The sequence below is a fragment of the Engraulis encrasicolus genome, chromosome 20 (genome assembly GCF_034702125.1).
Source record: "Engraulis encrasicolus isolate BLACKSEA-1 chromosome 20, IST_EnEncr_1.0, whole genome shotgun sequence".
NCBI lineage: Eukaryota > Metazoa > Chordata > Actinopteri > Clupeiformes > Engraulidae > Engraulis > Engraulis encrasicolus.
The window spans coordinates 7,561,864-7,580,860 of record NC_085876.1 but is presented as its reverse complement, the minus strand read 5'-3'; the positions used below and the strand labels follow the sequence as shown (position 1 = coordinate 7,580,860).

At 48.8% G+C, this 18,997-nt stretch overlaps 1 protein-coding gene across 19 annotated transcripts in view; it reads right to left on the bottom strand.

Annotated features, from left to right (window-relative positions):
• Nucleotides 1-18,997, bottom strand: part of macf1a (microtubule actin crosslinking factor 1a) — a 328,092-nt gene that overhangs the window by 66,969 nt on the left and 242,126 nt on the right. The window lies entirely within an intron of this gene.

Genomic DNA, 18,997 nt, shown 5'->3' with positions numbered 1-18,997 from the left:
ACACACGCACACGCACACGCACACAAACACACACACACACACACACACACACACACACACACACACACACACACACACACACACACACACACACACACACACACACACACACACACACACACACACACACACACACACACACACACACACACACTGTATACACACAAGTGCTGACAGAAGACAGGAGAGAGGGACAGGAGAGGGGGGGCAGCAGCGTGAATCACAGACAATGAAAGAATGGAAAACACAAGAGCAGGAGAGAGAGAGAGAGAGAGAGAGAGAGAGAGAGAGAGAGAGAGAGAGAGAGAGAGAGAGAGAGAGAGAGAGAGAGAGAGAGAACAGCTAGCGCTAGATAGGGAGAGACAAAGAAACAGAGAGTGGGAGAAAGACAGCAACAGAGAGCGCTACAGAAAGAATTTGTCTTTTAGAAAGTGTGGTTAGATGCTGACTCTGCTACTTACTGCTAGCCTGCTGTGTGTGTGTGTGTGTGTGTGTGTGTGTGTGTGTGTGTGTGTGTGTGTGTGTGTACATGTGCGTGTGCGTGTGCGTGTTTGTGTGTGTGTGTGTGTGTGTGCGCATGTGCGTGTGCAGCAGGCGTGATGGTGTTTACAGGCCTTGTGTTTACACGTCCTGGAGCCCTGTTTGAACACCCAGGTGTCTGACCGTGGCGCTTGCCAACGCATTTATGAGCCGCGTTTGCACCCGCTGCACAACATTTACTTTGGGTTTATCGTTATCATTAGGACTTTCAATCTCTGTGCAACGTGTTTATGTCTGTGTGTATCTATCTGTGAGTCTGCGTGAATGTGTGTGTTTGTGTGTGTGTGTGTCGATCTGTAGCGAGTGTGTATTTTGTGTGTATAGTGTGTATGGGTCTCTCTGTCTTTCTCTTCATGTGTGTGTATTTGCGTCCATCCTTCCGTGTGCGTGTCTGTCCTTGCGAATGAGTGTCTGTCTTCTGTCCGTCACTGTGTGTACATGTGTTTTTCCCGTGTGTGTGTGTGCGCGCGTGTATATCCCGTATCCCGTGTGTGTGTCTTGTGGAGGAGGGCGTCATTCCTGCCGGGCTGCCTGCACAGGAAGTGTGTTGTGCTCAACAACAATGAGCCATGGCCATGACCTGCTCCACCCTTGCATGTGTGTGTGTGTGTGTGTGTGTGTGTGTGTGTGTGTGTGTGTGTGTGTGTGTGTGTGTGTGTGTGTGTGTGTGTGTGTGTGTGTGTGTGTGTGTGTGTGTGTGTGTGTGTGTACTGTGGAGTACATTGGTGTGTGTGTGTGTGTGTGTGTGTGTGTGTGTGTGTGTGTGTGTGTGTGTGTGTGTGTGCGCGTGCGTGTGTGTGTGTGTGTGTGTGTGTGTGTGTGTGTGCGTGTGTGTGCATGTCTCTGTGAGGTCAGTCTTAGCACGTCTCTGTACTGATGATCTCCCTTGACCTTCTTTGTTTCTCCAAATCCTGTCTGGTATTCCTGCTCATGCCTTGCCTCTGGGCTTGTTTGGTCTCCATAGGAACTAGATTGCCCCTGGCCTCATCTTTCCTCCTCCACACACAAAAATCCTCGGCTGGGCGTGCTCTTCAGTCTTTGTCCACCCAACAACACCCCAATCAATCAGACCACTGCTGGAAATTATACTTCCTCTTTGATGGAACTTCACAGTTAAATGTACAGTGTTCATTCCGAGATAGAGGGACCAACTAGATAGTGTGACCAACTACTGGAAATTATATTTGGCCTTTGATGTTAATTCATATTAAATGTTGCAACGTGTTAATTCAACACTAATAGAGTAGGCACAACTGGTAGAGTATTAAGTTTGGCTCTCCATGTGTTGAATGATCTGCCAAATTTACTGCATTGCTTCAGTTTCTCAATGAGTCTGTTCTGTGATGTGGGGAAGTCTGCTTTTGAATGATTATAATGGGAATTGTATAGTGTCCTTCAGTGGCTCACACTCATGATTGGTGTACGCGGGTCCAGATGTTCTAATCTCATTTAACTTCAATCTAAGTGTGTGACACTGACAGATTACTCCTGCATGATGTGCGACCAATCCAAATCAATAATTTAATTTCTAATTCTAGTGTTGCTTGACATTTCATTAAGAGGCTTTCTGAAAAAAAAACTATGTGTGATCCAGTCTGAACTCATTTGTCATCTGTCTGTCAAAAAAGCTGTACCAAATCAAAACAGCGTTTTGTGCGCCCTAGCCGTTGTGTAAACATCTGTCAACAAGTGTTCCATGCTGGATCACAAAGCCCGATAAAAAGGAGGAAATCTATTAACCAATTACCGTTGTGATTTTTTTCCATTTCAATTTCAATTTATTTTGGAAAATCTAATCTAAGCAGAATCAAATCCAATTTAAGCCACAAAAAAAAGCAGCATCACGATGCAGCTGCACAGATGTCAAACTCCCCTGTTGCCTGGGTAGGTTTCCAAAACTTGCTTTGAGGACATATCATTCAGGTCATATTTTACATTCCTAGAGTGCAAGCCAAACTACTTTCCCCCCTGTCCTTTCCTGTCGCCTCTGGCTCTGTGACGCCCGAGGCTCAGCATCATTGATGATCACCGTTTTATGCAAAAACACAATTTAAAGGTCATTCTCTCTTTACAATTAGGATGTTCAAAGAACGTCGCTCTATGCTGGTTGACAGCGGGGAAACTTTATTGTTTTCTCCACAGTCAAAGGAACACAGGCAAGAAGCCAAAGGATACAGGAAAGGACGAGAGAAAGTAGTTTGACGTACACCCCAAGACTTGCCATTACATTACACTTAGCCGACGCTGTTATCCAAAGCGACTTGCCGCTATTACACAGTACTGGCTGCAGTCCCTGGAGCAATGTGGGGGTTAGGTGCGTTGCTCAAGGGCACTTCAGCCATGGATGGAGGAGTAGGGAGAGGTTTGGGTGGGATTTCAACTGGCAACCTTCTGATCTTAAGCACACCTAACCAGTATTCCTTATCTTAAGTCAGGCTGTCAAGCTGTTAGTGCCATCAATCCAAAGTGGTTCCATATGGCACTTCTTCCATGTGACCTTTCACCTCTCACTTCCTGTAAAGGTCTCCGTCCGTCCACTGTACTTTATCCCTCCTCTCCGCCTTCTCTCTCTCTCTGTCTCTCTAGCGTCCCCTCCTACTCTCCAAAGCCAGCTCATTGCGGTCAGAGAGAGAGAGAGAGAGAGAGAGAGAGAGAGAGAGAGAGAGAGAGAGAGAGAGAGAGAGAGAGAGAGAGAGAGAGAGAGAGAGAGAAAGAGAGAAAGAGAGTGAGGGAGAGCGAGAGCTCTGGAAAATATCTGAAATGTTTCTCATTCTTCTCCAGCACTCTGGACTAGACCCACAGCCCGACCCTGCTCTCTCTCTCTCTCTCTCTCTCTCTCTCTCTCTCTCTCTCTCTCTCTCTCTCCCTCTCTCGGTCTTTCACTCTCTCTCGCGCTCTCGCGCTCTCGCGCTCTCTCCCTCTCGCGCTCTTTCACTCTCTCTCTCTCTCTCTCTCTCTCTCTCTCTCTCTCACGCACACACACACACGCACACACACACACGCACACACGCTGCAGATCCCTTTGTCACCTCCCTCCAACTCTCTTGCTCTCTCTCACCCTCTCACTTACTCACTCTTACCTCCCTCTCTCTTTCCCTCTTACACAACCTCTCTATTTCGCTCTCTATCTCCCTCTCTTTCCCTCTCACTCGCTCTCTTTCTCCCTCTGTCTTTGTCTCCCTCCACCATTACCATTTCTGTCACTCCTCCCTGCCCTCTGTTGTCAGGCACCACTCCCCAAGCACCACTCCCCGGCACATGCCATCTCTCACGTTATTCTCCCTCTCTCTCTTTCTGAATATTCCATCTCCGCAGTCCTCTGTCCAAACCTCAACATTACTCTTTCTCTCTTTCCCTCTAACACAATCTCTCTATTTCGCTCTCTATCTCCCTCTCTTTCTCCCTTTGTCTTTGTCTCCCTCCACCATTACCATTTCTGTCACTCCTCCCTGCCCTCTGTTGTCAGACACCACTCCCCAAGCACCACTCCCCGGCACATGCCATCTCTCACGTTATTCTCCCTCTCTCTCTTTCTGAATATTCCATCTCCGCAGTCCTCTGTCCAAACCTCAACATTACTCTTCATTTCTCCCTCTCTCTCGTTCACTTTCTCTGCTTCGTTCCCCTTCATTCTTTCTGCCGAAAACCACAGCTGCAAACTGGCTCTACTCTCCAGCCTCTCTCTCTCTCTCTCTCTCTCTCTCTCTCTCTCTCTCTCTCTCTCTCTCCCTCTCCCTCTCCCTCACGCACACACACGGCCAATGTAGAGTTACATCAAATTTAATCCATAGATCTGCCCAGGCCTGGAGGAAAGTTCCCAGGCTGGTTGCTGGCTCCATAGACAACACATTACCAACCGGCTGCAGTCGCCAAAACCACACTGATTGTATGCTTGTGACTGACTACCTACTGAGGAGTAAGTGAGTGTGTGTCTACAGTGTGTGTGTGTGTGTGTGTGCGTGGGTGTGCTTGTGTGTCTACAGTGTGTGTGTGTGTGTGTGTGTGTGTGTGCCTACAGTGTGCATGTGTGTCTACAGTGTGTGTGTGTGTGTGTGTGTGTGTGTGTGTGTGTGTGTGTGTGTGTGTGTGTGTGTGTGTGTGTGTGTGTGTGTGTGTGTGTGTGTGTGTGTGTGTGTGTGTGTGTGTACAGTGCTTGTGTGTGTGCGGAGGGTTAACGAGTTAACAGAATTCATGCCATTGCATACAGAGTGAATGTCCTCATCTTCAGAACATCACTCAAGCACAATCCAAACTCTTAATTCTCACCACTGGCGAGCGTCCAATTAATCAAGTCCTGAAGGGGCAGCACATGACTCAAACTCAAAAACTCAATCTAGTAAGGAGGAAACTCCCTCGTGCCAAATGCACACCATGTGCAGGCAGGCATTGCTGACAGTCAAATAAACTCCTGAGGCATGGAGTACCTGCATACAGGTCTGCTATGTTGATGCAGAGCAGACAGACCAGACTGACATGATGATCATAACTGATAGGGATTTTCATAAATTCATATGAATTATCTGACATTTATCAAGGTTTCGTTCGTTGCACTCCATCCTAGAGCTAATCACTGTAGAAATGTAACTAAACTGACTAATAAAAAGCCAACGCAAACTCAACCTGATGAGAATCTACTACTTCTTTCAATGCCTGTCTGTGGTGTCAAATGATAATAGATTATTAGATTATTTCACCCACAGGAACCTAAACTGATAATGAAACAACTGTCAAGGTTTCTGTTAAAATTGCTCTCCTGCCACTGGTTGCTCCAGGACCTCTTAACTGGGTTATCTTCAGAAGGAGCCGGCACATTCCACCATGTAAACTCTCTGTCCACTGTGGTAAGCCATGCAGAGTTTGATATACGGCTTCTTGCCTTACAAGATTACCTCGATGCTTCCCTGCACTGTGGTAAGCCACGCTAAGTTTGATGTACGGCTGCCTCAGCGATTAGCCTGATGCTACCCCTGTTCACTTGACGATTTCAAGCTGGCCCAGGCAGGGACGAGTTATGGCGTAGTGGGCCCTTGGGGCAAACAACAAGAAAGGGCCCCACTCCATGGCCATTGGCTAGTTTCCAAAAAGACTCAAGGGTTTAGCGAAGATGTTACAGACACTTTGTTTTCGGGGGCTCATGGGGTTTGTACCCCAAGAACATTTGAAAATATAGTTGTTAAATTAGGTGCATTTTTTGACACAATATGAGAGTGTAAATATAGACATAGACCAACCTACATGGGGACCAGTATCAGCATCGATATGACACCCTCACAGCCAGCCCCCTGGGTGCTGACCCAACTGGCCCAATCTGTAGTTCGGCCCTGGGCACAATGTTTTGGTGAGAAGGCCGCAGTGAGGCATGGTTACATTACTCGAATGCTACGTTCACACAGAAGGAGGAAGGGGGAAGGGACGTTCCATGTCTCTGAATGGAGATGTCTTGAGCATCAGTCACACATACAAACCAGATGTTTCACCCTCGATGTGTAAATGTGAACAGAAATGGGTGTTAGGCACAAACTTGTAAAGTTTTCTTTTATGGACTGGTGTAAATATAGGCCAATTATTTTATGGACATGTGGAAGCTTAACATTCCTATATATTTTTTCTAATAGTTTGTATAAAAGTGTTTGTATCTCCACCTGTGCAACCATATGGTACTTAAATACTATATAGGAAAACAAAACAGCTTAAGGCAGCAGTAATAGACCGCCAACACTAAACTGCACAGAAACAAAGATTCATTGGAACACAAGAAAAGCGGAAGGGAAGCAAAATACGAGGATTAGGCAGTAGAGAGAGAAAAGAAGGCAAACAGAATGAGGGCCACAAAGGAAAAGAGGAAGGGAGAGAGAGAGAGAGAGAGAGAGAGAGAGAGAGAGAGAGAGAGAGAGAGAGAGAGAGAGAGAGACGGGGCTGTGGGTACAGGGCTAGTGTTTGTTGCCAGGCTATCAGATCGGTTTCAGCTCATTCAGATCAATAAAAGCATGGCCCGCAGTGCTTTTCCTGCCCCTTTGAAACAGCCCCAGCTTTCACTCTTCACCTCCCCCCTTCACTCGCTGTTTTCTCTGCCCATTTCCCTCCTTTCTTGCCACTTCCCTCACCTCCAAACTCTCATCCCTCGCCTTTCCTGCAACCCCCAACTCCCTCTCCATCCGTCACACACTCCTCCACTCCACCCCACCCCCCAAACACACACACACACACACATCCGACCTCCACGTCCACCCTCCTTTCTCCTTTCCTCTCTGCTCTCCGCTTTTGTCCACAAGGGAGAGGAAAGAACTATTTTCTATGCATGACCTAAATGTTGGGCCAGTGCAACATCTCTGGATGGCTCCTACCAAAAACAACACATCACCAGGGGTGACGTATTTTGACCGGCCAAGAGCAGGATTACTCACCCTGCTTCCAGCAATCGTGTGTGTGTGTGTGTGTGTGTGTGTGTGTGTGTGTGTGTGTGTGTGTGTGTGTGTGTGTGTGTGTGTGTGTGTGTGTGTGTGTGTGTGTGTGTGTGTGTGTGTGTGTGTGTGTGTGTGTGTGTGTGTGTGTGTGTGTGTGTGTGTGTGTGTGTGTGTGTGTGTGTGTGTGTAGGGAATCTGTTTTCTCAACGCGTGTCTATTAAATGGTCTGGTTGTTTTGTCAGGGTGCAAACAGAGGTGAGCAGTAACGTAGTAAATCCTGGGCCCTTTGTACAACCAGGCCCGATGGACACTCCAAACTCATCCATATATCTGACTGTGTCGTGAGCCCCCTCACTCACATTTACCCCCTATTACAACACCCCTGGTCTTCTCTATATACTATTCTACTTTCCGCTGAGACAAATAAAGGACCTCTACTCCACTCTCCTTTCCTTTCCCTACTCAGGATCAACTTTCTTGTCAACAAAGGGGGAAATATAGCTTGCAATGGACACATCTTCACAACAAAAGTCAACAGGACGACAGTTACAGAAGACACACACTTGGTCAACACACACAGATGATAAATATACTCCTGCCGACGCTGAACCAGACAAGTCAATACACAAGATTACACAAAGAGGCCAAATGGGTAATGTGAAAAAACTCAAACAGGTACAAATGTTGACCATCAACAAGAAACTCAATGAAAGATCATCAGACATTGCAATAGTAAGTGGCAACTGCCTGTCTGTGCCCACAGGTGTTCTCCATGATTCCATCAGTGGAATATGGAGGACAGGATTTACTCACAGTGGTTCTATTAAATGGTCTGGTTGTTTGTCAGGGTTCATGAGGGGAGGGGATCTCTCTCTCTCTCTGTCTCTCTCTGCCTCTCCCTCCGGCTCCCTCTCTCTGTTTCTATTCCTGACCTGCTAGGTCTCACAGGTGTTTCCTGTGGGCAGCCTCTCAGTTTCATCATTTCCATAACAATCATATATGCACAGGCAGAGCCCCCTGTTACCAGATCGCTAAATGAATATACTGTGTTCTGTGTGTGTTGTCCCCAGCCCAACTGAGTGTGCACCCTTACTATATGTCTGTAGTGTTCGATCAACCTGTCTTTTCCTTTCCCTCTCCCACGTATCGCAAAGGTTGGTTATATCGTGATACCTACTTTTTAATTTTTAATAACAGCCAATTTGGTGAAAAGGTTAAAAAAGGTATTAAAAAGGTTGACATTTTAAGTTGATGATGCATATTAGCCATGTTTTTTCCCGAATAAAAATAATGTTGGAAATAAAGTAAGAGGTAGAGAGGGGAAAATATATGTATACAGTCCCAGGAAAAAGTTTGTACACCCTATGAAATTTCTTACATTTCTGTCAAAATTGATCATAAAACATGGTCTTCCCGGAAATCTCAAGAAGGAACAATCAGAGTCCGCTTTAATTAATTCCACCCAAACATTTACATGTTATCATATTTTTATTGGTCATAAGGCCATAACATTCACAGGAGAGCAGGGCATAAGTAAGTACACCCTTGCATTAAGTAGCATTTAACAATCAGTTAGTTGCAATATCATCAACCAGAGTTGTCCTGTAGTTGCAGATCAGATTAACAAAACAATCTGTTTGTATCTTGTCTCCCTCTTCTTTAGAGAACTGCCTCTCGTCAGCAAGGTTTATGGGATGTCTGGAGTGCATAGCTTTCTTGACTTCATGCCATATAATCTCAATTGTTTTTTGTCAGGGCTTTGACTGGGCTATTTCAGAATGTGTATTCTGTGTATAATGATGCTCCCGCCACCATACTCAGAAGAGGAGATGTAACCAAGAATAGCTAAAAATGGGATTAATTCTGCCAATCTAAAATGAATGGGGTTTCTGTCCAAAAAAATATTGCTGCACCTTTGAGGTTTGCGAAAAAGCATTTATATGCTTCATAAAATTACTGCAAAATATTCTGTAGACCAACGTTGAAACCAAAGTTGAATTGTTCAGGGGAACACACAATGTCATGTTTGGAGGAGAACTGGAGAACCACACCTTCACCAAGACATCATCTCCACCTTTGAGTATGGTGGCGGGAGCATCATTATATGTGGCTACCTTGCTGCCCCAGGCCCTTTTCAGTTTGCTATTATCAGTGGAACAATGAACTCAGAAGTTTATCGAGATATTTTACAGAAAAAAGTGAGGTAGTCTGTCACACAGTTGAAGCACACAAGAGGATGGGTGCTGAAATGTGACAACAACCCATACTTAAGAAGCAAATCGACTTTAGAATGGCTTCATAATAATGAAATACACATTCTGGAATAGCCCAGTCAAAGCCCTGACAAAAAACAATTGAGATTATATGGCATGAAGTCAAGAAAGCTATGCACTTCAGACATCCCACAAACCTTGCTGACGAGAGGCAGTTTTCTAAAGAAGAGGGAGACCAGATACATCCAGATTGTTTTGATAATCTGATCTGCAACTACAGGAAACATCTGGTTGAGGTTATTGCGACTAACTTAGGGTTAAAACCTATTGAATGCAAGGGTGTACTTACTTATGCCTTGCTGTCCTGTGAATGTTTACATCTTATGGCCAATGAAAATATGAAAACTTGTAAATGTTTGGGTTGAATTAGTTAAAGCAGACTCTGGTTGTTCATTCTTGTGATTTCCGGGAAGATCAGACCATGTTTTATGACCAATTTTGACAGAAAGGTAAGAAATTTCAAAGGGTGTACAAACTTTTTCCTGGGACTGTATATTAAATATCGCGAGTAATATCGATATCGCGATATACAGTCATGTTATCGTGTATCGAATATTTTTCTAATATCGTGCAGCCCTACCCTCTTCCTCTCTCATTTTTTCTGTTTCAAAACAAGTATGCTGCCAAACAATTGCAAGTATGATTTTATTAGATTCAGATCAGAGTGCAGAGAATATATCGTACGCTGCACACTCTATGTCGCTATGCTGATATGTCTGAAACTGGTTTGCTTTTTTTTTAGGGTTTGCACGTGACGTACATAGCTCTGACGTCCTTGTTTATTGGTTTGGCGACAGTCCGAGACAGCCATTAACTTGTGACTAACCAGCATCACTAATGTCGAAATTTAAATTTGTCAGGCTGTCCCCATCTTTCCTGTCTGTCTCCGCTGTTGCGTCAGTACACGGATGGGCCTGGTGACGAGATAAAAACCCCAGATCTCTCCCCCCTTTGGCCCAAGCTCCAGCACTACACTACAGCCTTTATCTAGAGCACTACCAGGTGCCCATTATCTAAACAGCCAGAGCCCTGTTCTTCTTGCATGCATCACCCACCCAAACCCGAAGCAAATCTCTCCCTTCTTCACAAGCAATGGAAGATTAGTTTAAAAAAAAGTAAAGAAAAAAAGGAGAGATCAATCACATCCCTGACAACCCAATCAGTATTTTGCGAAAACAACAAGACTCCTAGATGTGGCCAGCTCGACCTTAAATTCCTATAGCAACACAAACACGGAGCAAAACAATGCACCCCTTTTCTCTCGCCGACAAACAGTGGAAAGTAAACACTCCGCAGTCTGACGGCGTAAATAAATACCTACTTCGACCAAAAAGACAGACCTGAGGGAGATCTTGTGCAATTAGTGTATTGCCCATACCACAGTCGCCACCCACCAACCCCAACATCATCCCATGGGGGTTCTGCCCCCTCCACCCTCTCTCCTCCCCTTGGCACTGCTCTTGACCACTGAGGGGGCGTTAATGTTTGGCCGCACTCCTGCTCTGATAGGGCTGGCACGTCCTTATCTGCTATTTATACCACGACGGCTTCATAGCTGTAGTGTGTTTGTTGTTAGCGAGAGTGAGTCTCATCGCACCGCAGCGACATAACTGACTGTTTACTTCTCGCGCTTCCTTATCGGCATAGCGCGACTCCATCAGTAGCCGTTGTGTTGATGGGCTTTTGGTGGGGCAGGAGGGTGTTTGAGATGGGGCTGGGGGGGTAGGGAGGGTAGGAGTTGGGTGTGAGAGGGGTTGGAAGAGGATGGATCACTATGTTCTTGTTCCAACATGTTCGACCGACATGGTCAAGAAGTATCAAATACTTCTACCACCCAAACTACCCTTGCTGCCCCCCCCTTCGACATTTCTCTCGAGCCTACAAGAGGCATCCCTCAGAGTGTGTGTGGTTGAGGAGGGGGGCTCTTTAGGGCTGCTAATCCACTTCCCCCCGGTCTGTAATTATAATCCTCTGCTTCAAATCTTGCACGACAGCGGCAGCGGCTGCCTGGCTGGCTGATTGCATTTGGCTAGAGAGGGGCCTGCGTGCAGCCAGGGGGAGAACGCAGAACAGAGTAGAGTACAGTAGAGTAGAGCACAGCAGGCCAGAGCTGTCAGAGGAGAGCGGTGTATTGCTGACCGCACTGGCATGGCCAGCAGGCCTCACAGTAGGGATATTACAGCCATTAATACAATAACGACCAGATGGATAAAGAATAAAAAAGAGAACATCAGATTAAGGCCCACAACAGAAGAAGAGGTGAAGAGAAGAAAAGAAAAGAAAAAAAAAGAAAAGAAAGGAAAAGAAAAGAAAAGAAAAGAAATGTAAGAGGGAGAATTTAGGACAGAAATTTGTGTATGGACACAGTGAGGAAGGCTGACAGATGTAGAATTGTTTGAGACGCCGATTCTTTGAGCGTTTAGAAATCTTACACACTAAAATACCCAGCGTGGCATAGATACAAGTGGCAAAAAACAGACATGGAAGCTTCTGAAACAAAACCACTGGGAAACAATATTTACATTGGGTTTCCAAAGGGGTAAACATTGCAAAAACATCCCTGCAAAAAGACTCAATCTGAGCTGTGCATGTACATAAACAAACCATCCCTATGACCATACCACACAACTCTGAGAACCATCCAGATAGGCCTCATTTTGCATACAGTGCCCAAACTAGGCCAGGCCGAGACAACACAACAGAAGGCACATAGTTTGTTTTTTTTGGGCTTGTGATTACCCCTGCGACATACTAGATGTGTAGATGAATAAACACACAGCAATCTGTTCTGTATATGAGAGAACAGCTTTGTTCAGATAGGGCTTAAGAGGGACTTTCCTCACCCCTGACCCTTATTTGGCGTCATGCGCAATCCATTTCCCTCGTAACTTATAATAATCTGCTACTTGTAATTAAACAAGCTATGCAGCTTTAATGCTATAGAAACACGGCATGCCAGGGCGAAACCTAACTGAAATAGCATCATGTAGTCTTTAAGACTCGGGTCATACAATTGCAATGCTGTCAACTGGCCTAGATACACACACACGCGCACACGCACACGCACGCACGCACACACACACACACACACACAGACACACACACACACACACACACACACACACACACACACACACACACACACGACACTCACACACACACACACACACACACACACACACACACACACACACACACACACACACACACACACACACACAGGATGTTGAGTCCTGTTTTAGAGGCAAGACTTATTGGAGTCTGAGAAATCTTATTCCTATATTTAGACCCTTACAGAAAGTGAGAGGGTCAGTCTTTGCCTAGCAAAAAAGACAAACATGCAATGCTAAAATGGGCATTTACTGTCTGAAACGGCACATCAAATAAAAAAGTATACTCTCTAATCGTGTGCTTATAACCTATACCTGAGAGTGTGTGCATCACATATGGGCTGGTAGTATGTACCTCTGCTTGAGTTGCAAAATGTATATGTATAATGTAATCTCTTAGGATGCAATCTCTAAGCTCACCTGTGGTTCAGGTGTGCTGTTATCATCCAGATCTTCTGAGGTGAGGGAGACAGCGTCAAGGTGCATTTCGCCAAACAGCCCTCGGAGGCATCCAGACTCAAATTTCTCCCATTGGTCCACGCTAGTAGTAGTAGTAGTAGTAGTCGTAGTGGTAGAAGTGGCTATAGTAACGGGATCGAGGCTCGAACCTTCTGACTCCCAGTCACTGTCACCTGTCACGGAGCCCAGGACAAAGTCCACACCTGATTGGCTACCTTCCGATTCAGGGTCAGGGTCAAAGTCAAGGTCACAGACATCCTCGCAGGCAGACCCGCAGTCTGTGACCACCGGGACCCTCTCAGGCGCAGCCAGGTAAACAAAGCTATCCGAGGACATGAAGGCACTCTCGTCAGAGTCGTGGGGCAACTTTGGCAGGGGGCTAGGGGAGATATAGTCATGGAGGGGCGAAGGGGGACCGTCCTGTGACGAACGCGGAGGCACCGACACGGCAAGGTACACAAAACTGTCCGTAGTCACAAAAGACTCCCCATCTTTTGAGGTCTGATTCAAGCACAGGTCGTGGGGTTTGGAGGGGAGGCACGGGGATGGGGGTGGCGAGTCTGCTGTTGTGCACACAATTACAGAATCAGACATGTCGGATTTGGGGGTGCTCATGATGCCTGGCATTGGGTCTGTAATGTCCAACTCGTGCACCGACATATCTGCAGCATCGGCAGCACACACCCCACCTGCCTCAGCGGATGTACACATGTCTCGTGCCGCCAGTACTATCGCCTCAGAAGACGCCCCCTCTGACTCCGAGTGAGGCGTGTTATCAGAAGCTCCTTCACATTCAGATACAAGTCCTTCATTACTCCCTTCACAATCACAGGGCTCGGAGGAGACCAGCTCCTCCTGAGAGGAAAATCCTACATCCTCCTCCTCCTCCTCCATCTCCATCATTTTCTCCTCTTCCTTCACCTCCTCCCCCTCTGAGACATCCTCCTCCGTCCTCGGGGAGCTACAGCTGTCTTCGACCTCCTGCATGTCGTCCTCCTCCGGTGATGCGTCACACTCCGCTGGGTCTTCGGCATGCTGGCTCCTAGAGCTGAGGCAGTCGGCCATCGCCATTTCCTCTCTGCACAGGATGTTGCAGCTAGTTGGTTCAGTGCACGCATTCTTGTCACCAATTCCCTCAGTGCAAGCGTTGCCTGACCCAATTCCTTCACATGAGTCCTCAGGGCATGCAGGGGAGCAGTGAGATGGAGAATGCGGCCGACAGGAGGCCATCACTCCCTCCTCTTTCTCATTGTGCTCCAGGTCTGATGATGCCCCGCTGTCTTTGTCTTGCTCTGGCTCTGGCTCGGCATCCGTCTCACCGTCGGCGAACGTCTCCAAGTCTGTGTGCGCGGCGTCCGACAGAACAGTATGGTCTGGCTGGGACACGTGGATCCCACTCGAATCGGAATCTGGTAGCAGCCCAGAGAGCGAAGAGTTAGGGTCCACAGAGGGAGAACAGCTGCGGTCTTGATTCACCGCCTGGTCCACATGTTCGTGTCCACTACTTTTCTCCACAGCCATGATGTTGACCTCAAGACTCAAAGTCTCTGTTTGCTGTGTCTCAGTGTTATCTACAGCCATCTCCTCTGTTGTTTGGCTCTGCTCAGCTGAACTCTCTTCCTGAAAATGATGTGTGTCAGTGTGACTCTCCGAGCTGTCAGTGTACGCTGGATCAATGTGCTGCATTAAATCAATCTCTTCTTCCAGTGCCCCACTGTTCCCACTGTCACAGTACTCGCTGTCCTCACCAGTCTCGAACACACACTGTTCCTCCACTTCCTCCTCCTCCTCCACAGCTACCTCCTCCTCCTCCACTCGAGGTAAAGTGTGGCTATAGTCCGACGGTGCTGAGGAGAAGCCAGCTCCAGAGTCGGTCTCCATGGAAACCGAGTCTGGTTCCTCATCAGCGTCCTCATCACCATCCTCCTCCTCCTCCTCAAGGCACTGCCTCTCCAGCTCCAAAAAGAGATCGTCAGAGCCAGCGCCCGAACTAGGGGTCGGGGAGGAGGCGGTGATGGTGGTGGGGCACTCTGGAGAACCCCCAAATCCAGTCGGGGGTGTGAGAAGAGGCCAGTGGCCTGAGGAGTTGAGCTGCTGCGATTCCCAGTCCTGCAGCTGGGGTTCGCCCAGAGCCCCGTCCCAGCAGGGTTCCGGCTTCACTTTGCTCTCCATCCTCAGCACCGCCTCCCAGTCTCTCTCCTCCATCTGCCGCCTCTCCTCATCCTCATCTACATCCTCCTCCTGTTGTTGTAGCAGCTCCTTCTCTGTTCCTCCCTTATTGTCGTCACCTTCGTCTACTCCTCCCTCTTCCTCCGTCTCCATCTCTAGCCCTAACTCTTCCTCCTCCTCAAGCTCCTGCAGAATCCGCCGCTCGTCTTCCTCAAAGCGGAGCTCAGAGGCGGTACGGTCCCCGAGCGACGCTCCTGCAGGATTCCACCCCAATAGACCCTCCTCGCCCCCCTCATGGCTGGCGCAGGGGGACAGGGGGAGACCCCTGTAAGACTCAAAGTCACCCTCCTCCTGAAGGAACGGAGAAGGGGGGTCGAGGAGATACATGGACTCCTCCTCCAGGTCGCTGTCCTCCCCCAGGAGTGGGGGCATGGGCGGCAGGAGGGGGAGGTTATGTAGGCGGCTCCCGTGAGAGCGCCTGTGGCCCCCTCCCCTCATGCTGCGGGGCCAGGTGCGGGATTTCGTCGGTGGGCAGAACACAGGTTTTGGGGAGACGAGAGGGGCAATGAGCGGCATGGTGTCCTGGTCCTGATCCAGCAAGGGGGAGTCCCGCTCCGAGTCGGAGGCTTTGGTGGAGGCCACGTCCCAGTTTTCAGGTTGCTCCTCCGAGGCGCTCTTCTTGCACAGTAGCGAAGGCCCTGCTGCTGCCCCCCTAACTGCACCTCTGCCGGCAGACGAGGGGCTGTTGCGGGGCGATGCAGAAGGCCCCGGCTGAGGCTCGGAGGCGTGAAGGGAAACCAGCAGGGGATTCTGCTCTCGGCAGGGTGAGGCTAACGGAGACTGCGTTAAGGGAGAATATTTGGGCAGTTTCTGGTGTGAGGGGAAAAGCTGGGGGGTCTGTCTTTGCCTCATGGGGTGGAGGGGTAAGGGGCTCACCCCCGGCGAGGCGGATGGAGAATTTGAGACAGGGGGCGTGGGAGGTCCCCCTAATGAGACCGGCGAGGGGGTGTAGGAGGTCAGCGGAGGGGTAGACGTGGAGGGAGGTGGTGTGTGCGTCTGGGGTATGTAGGCGTGTGAGGGAGGGGGAGTGATTATTGAGGGCAAAGGGTGGAGCGGGGAGAGAGGAATTCCGGCACCAGACAGGCGTTTCTCTGCACAGTCAGCTGGAGAAAACTCCAGTCGCTCCGCAAATTCGGGGTAACTGGGCGGCATGAATACTTTCCAGGAACGCCGATTCGGATTGTCCTTTTTATCCCCTCCCTGGTGCCGTCTCTTGGTTACCACAGCAGCAGCCCCACCGCTGGCAGAGGTCGAGGGGGTCGCGTGCAAACCTGAGCTCACGGCACCGGCAGGCGAATGCTCACCGGTGAGCTTCAGAGCATCAAAAATCACCCTCTCGTCAAGCTTTTTCACACTTGGATCTGCTGGTGGCCGGGGGATGAACACTCCCCCGACACTGTCTCCCAGAGTGCCGTTACTGGAGAGGGTGCTCCCCTCGCCACCTCCCGACCCCAGCGTGCTGCGTGACGGCTGGCTGAGCTTGGAGGTCTGTCCCTGGTCTATCTGCTCGTTGATGCGCATGGTGTCGTAGATGGACCGCTGCGGCACGTAGCAGTCCTCAATGTACGCCTCCTCATCCTCGCCCTTCCCGAGGCACCTCGGGTTCTGCCGTAGGCAGTCCGGCCGACTCAACGGCTTACCCATCCCTCCTCAGTGCAGTGAGGTGAGGTGAGGTGGGCAGAAAAGTCTTAACAAGTTCTTGTGAGAACTTCAGCAGTCAGTATGTTTAAGTGAAAACACAATTAGTTTAATGGCCCATGACAATAGTAAAAAAAGAAACAGGGTAACAAACAACTCCAGGAAGTCTCTTATGATTGATTTCAAGTCTTATTAATTCAGTCTTTCATCATTTCCAAGATCCTGTGCAGCATGAGTTTTTGATTTAACAGCCGCTGTTGCCATACCGATGTGCAGCATCATAGACCGAGGCCGCGCAGATGTGAGGCAGCAGCAGCAACAGCAGCGGCGGCAGCAGCATGCTAATCACTTTGAAACGCTTTGTTTACTTTGAAACAGTCAGTGGAGGCGTGTCTAGGGAGAAGCAGCAGTTAGGAGCACCCTGTTTTTTTCCTCCCCAGACGTCCAAAGTCCATGAAGAAGTCTGGAGAATGGTGGTGCAGAAATGTCATCCTTTCATTCCAATTCCTCATGTTTGGAGAAAAAAAAAATGCTTTCAATCCCCCCACCCACCCCACCCCCTCAAAAAAGTGAGACAAACGGGACACGCTCTTTTGTTGACCTCCTTTTCCCACACTCCCTTTCTGTTTCCTCTCCTGTGTGCCACAACAGGAAAGCAGCAAGTGGGGCTTGATGGTGGCTGCTGCCTAGGACGACCAACAGCCCTCGCTCCAGGAGCAGCAACAGAAACAGACGAGGAGTAGGACTCCTTTTAAGGTGTGAGCTGCTCCACCACACTAGGCGTCATATAAAAACATGTCAAGTCGAGTGTAAGGACTCGAGTGTTAAGAAGAAAAAGAAGAAGAAGAGAAAAAAAGATGAAACAAATGGCTGTTGTGTCAGCCTGGGGGTGTTGTTTTCAATCGTCGTCTCTGGCTCAAGTTCATTGCTGCACTAAAAATAAGTTCATTGCTGCTCCGAAATAAAAAAAAAGACAAAAATCAGTATGCACAGTTCAAAAGCCCTTTGGCAGACCAGACTCGGTCGATCGCAAGTCTGGACACTGGAGCTGCTGCATCAAGTCACAAGGCACAGCCAAAGGTAACAAAAGGCATGAAAAGGCATGAAAACTCACAGCATTGTTCTGCCAGTGTCCTGCCTGCACACACTTCCATTCATTGGACAATTAAGGCAAGTGTTGCTGAGTGTGCGAAGAGTAAGGAGAGTAGAAAAATGCCCCCTTCTGTGTCTAGAATCCCTCTTCATCCCTCTCTTCACCCTCCTCCTCCTCCTCTTGCTCCTGCTCATTGGCAGCAGCAGCAGTGGCCGGACACACAGGCAGGCGGGCGGGCAGGGTGGCAGCAGGCTAGGCGAGCTGGTGAATGAATGAAACTCTACACTCCCCACATGAGTAGACCGTCGCTTTCCAAACAAACCATTCCAAACAAAAGAAGAGACAGGCGCTTTTCTCCTTTCTTGTTTGCTTCTTTTCATCCACAGGGAGAACAATTGGAGAGAGAAAGTGGAGTTACAGTAGTTAGTCCCAGTGTTCCTGGTTGTGGTCTTAATTCCCTTTTATGTCCTGGGCTCCCGAGACCTCAGATGAGCATAGCTGGGGCAATGCACCCAGAAGGGGGGAAAGCCGGGGGGCTGACGAGCGTACGCATACAGAAACCGAGAGCTGGTGAGACTATATGAGACGAGACGAGTCCAGCCAAGAGTGCATCGGGGAGACGAGGGAGCGTATCCAGAGGGCAAAGACCCAGACAGAGTCCGCACAGCTCGCAAGCTGCCTCTCTCTCCCCTTCACACAGGCACACTCTCGCTGCCTCACTCGCTCACTCCAGGCAGTCCTCTTCCCAGACAATCCCCGGACACGCTCTCCTTCCCCTCCTCCTGCTGCTCTCTCTGTCTGCCCGTCTTTGCTTCTCGCTTTCCTTCTTCCACTGTTTTGTTGTTCCACAGTTCCCCCTCGTGCAACAGGACAACAAAGCTCCACAAAGACAGAATTCCACGTCTTTCTTTGCTTGTGTCGCTCCTCTTCTTGTGCTGCCAGTCCTTTTTTTAAATACTTCTTTCTCTTTCTCTGTGCCTCTGTCTCCTCTCGCAGGGCTCCAACACAGCTGAAATGGTTTGCAGCTGCTAAAAAAATCTCCCACTTTTCCTCTCCCTCCCTCCCTCCCTGCCTGCCTGCCTTCCCTCTCTATCTCTCTTTCGCTTGCTCGCTCGCTCACTCACTCACGCACTCCCCCTCCTGCGCTTGCTCACTCAAACACTTCCTCCATCTCTACCTCCCTCCCTCCTTCTCTCCCCCTCTCCGCTTTCCCTCCCTCTCTCCTGTTTTTGTTTGAATCCAGCTCCGTTT